Here is a 5,925-nt window from a genome sequence, read left to right as displayed (position 1 = left end):
CTATAATTTTTGGTCGGGTCAATTAGTACAGTTTATTAGTTAAAGTCTCCCCTATTTCAGGGTTTGACTACTCTGACCCCTATGCACTACGAACCAACTTTCTCCCTGTACAGAATTCCAACGATCATGCCGTTTGTTTCCCTTAAAACTAGACTCAATAAGGAATCCATGCATGTAAAGTATGACTCTTAATAGGTTTTTTAAAATTTACAGTGAATTTCTAAAGTCAGAACAGGGCATCTCAAATTCATTCAGACCCTGTTTCACAAGAATTCAAATATCACACAATATAGAATTCTTTTGCTTACCCTGTTTCTTTTATGTGAAAATAGACTCATTAAGATTTATTTTCATATATAATTTTCATTTTTATTCAACTTCCACGATTTTTGGTAAATTTTTAAAATCATGTAACTGCTGCTGTCCAACACTGTTTTATTTCTAACATTCACTCTTGCATAATTTCACCTAGTCCTTTTTGTTATACCAGAATTCACTCAATTATCGAGCACATAGCTCCTAACTTTTTATAAACATAAATTTACACATATCCACCTTATATTAACTTTGACATATTACCACTTTATCGATTTTCCCCGTTGAACTCAACAGAAAAATAACAAATATACCATTGTTTACACATATTTCCCCTTTCCACACTTATAGCCGAAGCTATCTGATACCCATAGTAGCCTGCACTTAGTACTACACACGTGACCTCACCATCTGATACACGTAGTAGCTACACTTAATACTACACATGTGGTCGAAGTCATTGAGTACGCATAGTAGCCTGCACTTAGTACTACACATGCGACTTAACAGTATGGTACACGTAGTAGCCTGCACTTAGTACTACACACATGTATTCACAATAGGTCATTCGTATTGTTCCTGTTCCGAGGGTTCAACCGGAAAATCTTTCCTTTTTCACCGTTAACACTTATTCATAATCTAATTAAATTATTCATGGACAATCAACAATTCATACAAAATAACATAAAAAAATCGATAAATTATTCATGTACAAACTTACCTCGGTGCAAACTTTAGAAATGTTATAATTTAGTCCGAAAGCTTTTCTTTTCCCCGATCACGATCGATTCCATCTATAACAACACATTTAGCTCATTTAACACTCATACTATTTATTTCAATCCAAAAATCATATTATGGAAAAATTATGTTTTTGCCCCCCAACTTTTACAAAATTACTATTTTGCCCCTAGGCTCAGAAATTTAATTTCAACCCTTATTCCTATGTTTAATGACATGCTAAACATTTTTCTGTTGTATGGAAACATCAAATTCTCACTCTAACATGTACTTATGAATATTAGGTATTTTTACCGATTAAGCCCTTTTACTCGTTTTCACTCAAAACCGAGTAGCACAAGTTGTCTAACATAATTTAAAACCTCATATTCTATCATAAAACACCAAAATACACAAATTTCACCTATGGATATTTTTCCAAATATGAACCCTAGGTTGAATTATTGCTAACATAAGCTAAATCGAGTTACCGGGATTTCAAAAACATAAAAATATTAAAAGCGGGGCTTGAAATCACTTACTATGAAGCTTGAAAATTAAAGAAACCCTAGCTATGGAGGAGAGCAAAATTCGGCAGCAACTAATTGAGAAGATGACCATTTTTGTGTTATTTTTCCCATTTTATTTCATTTAATATACAAATGACCAAAATGCCCTTACTACTAAATTTTCCAAAAATTCCATCCATGTCCAAATTTTTGTCCATAAACTTAGAAATTGGTCAAATTTCTATTTAAGACCTCCTAATTAATATTTCAAAGCAATTTCATAATAAAAGCTTCTAGAACACAAGTTTTGCAAATTATTCGATTTAGTCCCTAATCTCAACTTAAGCGCTTAATGCAAAGAATTTCATCACGAAATTTTCACTCAATCATGAAATCATATCATTAACCTCAAAATAATTATGAAACAATTATTTCTATCTCGAATTTGTGGTCACGAAACCACTATTCCAATTAGGCCCTAATTCAAGGTATCGCAGCACAGGTGAACTCACACTTCGTGTGGGAGACGAAACAATCGCCCTTCAAGCTCGTAGTACGAGTAACACATCAAAAATTGAATGTGATCGTATAAATCATTCTACTAAAACTGACCATGTGGTGCAACCTACTTTGCAGGAAATAAGTTCGAATAACTTACATGAGCCATGTTCAAGTAACAGCAAAGGACCTATCTATGACGAATGAAGGCTACAAATCGAGGAACTAGATGAATGGTAGACACATAAATCGAGGACCCACGATAAACCAAAACCATGCCATGACGAGCTCAATGTCGCACCAAATCAACTTAAGGTTGGAGACAAAGTACTACTAGATGCATCAGACCCTCGCTGATAAACCGTAATTTATACATATTTTTACCCATGTTTAACGCATTTATGGATGATTTTCCATTAGAATTGGTGAATTCGATGCTCCTAATGCTTTAATTTCATGTTTTATACTTAGGAGAGCATAAGAGAGCAAAAGGAATGAGAAACGGGCCAAAAATAGAGAAAATGGACCAAAGAACGAAATTAACACGGCTTGGACCTCCTCACACAGGCATACCACACGGCCATGTCAATTTGGCAGGCTCGAACATGGCTTGAAGTAATCGAACACGGGCGTGTCCCTGCCGAGCCCAAGTTGAGTCCAATTCGAAAAAGGCCAATTTTGAGGGCTCTTAGGCATTCCAAAGCCTATAAATACACCCTAGAGGAGGAAGAAAAGAGAGACGGAGAATAGGGAGTAAGGAATTACTCCAAGGAAGACGATTGATCCATATCAGAAGCCGGATTCATCATCAAAACTGAAGATCTCTCCTCAATTCCCCTTCAGGAGTTTTGGGTTTTCTTTATGTTTTGTATTCTTTATTTTTCTGAGATGTTTTCTTATTTAGTTATGAATTAAATCCCCTAAATACCTAAGGGGAATGAAACCTAAGATGAATCTTGTTATTATTTTCTGAATCGTATGATAAATATTTAACTTGTTCTTAATTATGTGTACTTAATTCTTGTTTTGATATCCCAGGATACTGATTCAAGATAAGCTCTTATTCAGAGGAGGAATAGATCATGGCTAAGAGTACATTTATCATAATTAAGCGGAATTGATTGCGCGCCTAGACATAGGGTGACAAGATTTTGCCGGATTAGGGTGAAACCTAATAAAGGGATCCATAGATCGAGTTAATGCAACCCTAGAGTGTTAATTAGTGAAAAGTCTCGGTTATTCAATCTAGGGATTAGACGTTATTAGTCTTGAATAGGGATAACAACATAACTTAGGGATCTCTACGAAACAAGTTGAATGAATAAATTGTTCGATTCGGAGCCAGAATAACAAGTAAAGTCTAGGTCGATTTTTCCTTAGGTATTGTCTCAAGTCAATCGATTTTTCCCAAAAGCAATTCCTCAATTCTTTTCTCTGTGAGTTCATAGTTTAGATAATTAGTTAATTAAAACAAAACCCCATTATTCTTAGGCTAGATAATAAAAAGACAGTCATTACTAGTACTTTTAGTTCCTTTGGGTTCGACAATCCGGTCTTGCTAAAACTATACTACTATTTGATAGGTACACTAGCCTACATCGCAATAATAGTTAGTCCAAGAATGAGTATTTATAAATATCTAAAACCTATCACGAAATCACGCGATCAAGTTTTTGGCGTCGTTGCTGGGGAACTGAAATATTAGGAACGCTAAATTTTTATTACTTTAGTCATTTATTTTCTTGCAATTTAATTTAATTTTATTATTATTACTAATTAATTTACTTTTGCTTTCTCTTGGCAGGTTTTTATAGTTTATTACTAGAAGAAACTCGTCGAGACCATTACTTTTGACGAAGAAATCGATTACACAGTTCGTAGAAACCAAAGAAAAATAAGGCGAAGCTTAAGATACACGAAGAACGAGCAAGAAGACGATACTCAACCCCCAACCGAAGAGATGGATGAAAAGCAAGGCAATCAGCTACCTCCTGCAATTGCAGCTAATCAAAATCCTACTCCACGTACTATGTGTGACTATGCTAAACCTTCTTTAACAGGAACTGAGTCAAGTATAGTTAGACCTCCTATTGCTGTGAATAATTTCGAACTGAAACCTAACACAATTCAGATGATACAGCAGTTTGTTCAGTTTGATGGTTTGCAGGATGAGGATCCTAACACTCACTTAGTGGATTTTCTAGAATTTTACGATACAGTGGTTGAACTCGTTACCACGAGGGTCTATCACTACTTGGGAACAAATGACCGAAAAATTTTTACTAAAATATTTTCTGCCGGCTAAAACGGCTAAGTTATGTAATGATATCTCTTCTTTTGTGCAGATGGACTTAGAAACACTTTACGATGCATGGGAGAGATACAAGGATCTATTGCGAAGGTGCCCTCACCATGGATTACCTCTATGGCTGCAAGTTCAAACATTCTACAATGGTGTGAATCCCTCGACAAGACAGATGATTGACGCAGCTGCTAGAGGAACTATCAACAACAGAACACCTGAAGAGGCTTATGAATTCATTGAAGAAATGTCACTGAATAACAATCAGTGGCAAGTTATGAGGACTAAGCCGACAAAAACAGAAGGCGTTTATAACGTCGACTCAGCTACTATGCTGTCAAATCAGGTGGAACTTCTCAATAAAAAGATTGATGGTTTACTTGGTTCTCAGGCAGTACGCCCAAAGAATGAGGTGTGACTCAAGTGGAGGAGGTGTGCATACAGAATATCAATCCTTCAATCATACAACCGAAGAGAAACAAGTCAACTATATGGGTAACAATAACTTTAAATCTCAAAATAACCCATATAGTAATACTTATAATGAAGGTTGGAGGAACCACCCAAATTTCTCGTGGGGTGGTCAAGGAAATCTAAGACCACAACATCCTCCGGGCTACCAACAACCACCCTACCAATAGGAAAAGAAGCCAAACCTTGAAGAGAAGCTCTCAAAGTTCATATCAGTGTCAAAAACCCATTTTCAAAACACCGAGACAGCACTTAAGAATCAACAAGCGTCGATCCAAGGGCTCGAGACTCAGATAGTCCAAACTAATCTCCAAACGACCACAAGGTAGTTTTCCAAGTAATACTGAACCTAACCCAAGGGAACAGCTCAACGCAATTAATATTTAAGATGACAAAGGAGTCGTTGAGTCTGAACCAGAATTGAGGCACGAAACTGTGGTAAGCAAAGGTCAAGATGAGATAGATTATAATAAAAACAAACCAGTGACTATCGAATATAAACCTCGTGTGCCATACCCCAACGCGACAAGGAAGGACTGCTCAGATGAACAGTTTGGTAAACCCCTTAAACTCTTAAAAGAATTACATATTAACTTACCGTTTATTGAAGCTCTATCGCAGATGCCAAACGCAATGAAATTTTTAAAGGGGCTTTTAGTAAATAAGCGGAAGTTGGACGAGGCGTCACATGTGGAGCTGAACGCAGTTTGCTCGACCATTCTCCAAAATAAACTACCCAACAAACTAAAAGATCCAGGAAGTTTTACGATTCCTTGCTTAATTGGTAGTTTAGATATTAATCATGCATTAGTTGATCAAGGGGCTAGTATCAATGTCATGCCTTACAAAATGTTTAAGCAACTAGGTCTCGAGAAACCCAAACAGACTAGGATGAGCATTCAATTAGCAGATAAAACTATAAGATTCCTTAGAGGTATTATTGAAGATGTGCTAGTTAAAATTGATAAATTTATATTTCCCGTTGATTTTATTGTTCTAGACATAGAAGAGGATAGCAACACTCCCTTAATCTAAGAAGGCCCTTTTTAGCAACTGCTAAAACCATCATTGATGTTGGCACAGGTGAACTTACACTCCGAGTGGGAGACG

At 36.2% G+C, this 5,925-nt stretch overlaps 1 non-coding gene across 1 annotated transcript; it reads right to left on the bottom strand.

The window, feature by feature from the left end:
• Positions 1 to 4,355: 4,355 nt before the first annotated feature.
• On the bottom strand, positions 4,356 to 4,461 carry LOC128286346 (small nucleolar RNA R71). Its single transcript, XR_008276889.1, has one exon. It is a non-coding gene; the product is annotated as a small nucleolar RNA R71 (small nucleolar RNA).
• Between the last annotated feature and the right edge of the window lie 1,464 nt (positions 4,462 to 5,925).

This window comes from Gossypium arboreum, chromosome 12, assembly GCF_025698485.1.
Source record: "Gossypium arboreum isolate Shixiya-1 chromosome 12, ASM2569848v2, whole genome shotgun sequence".
Classification (NCBI taxonomy): domain Eukaryota; kingdom Viridiplantae; phylum Streptophyta; class Magnoliopsida; order Malvales; family Malvaceae; genus Gossypium; species Gossypium arboreum.
The sequence above is the reverse complement of the archived record's forward strand: the minus strand, read 5'-3'. Positions and strand labels throughout refer to the sequence as shown.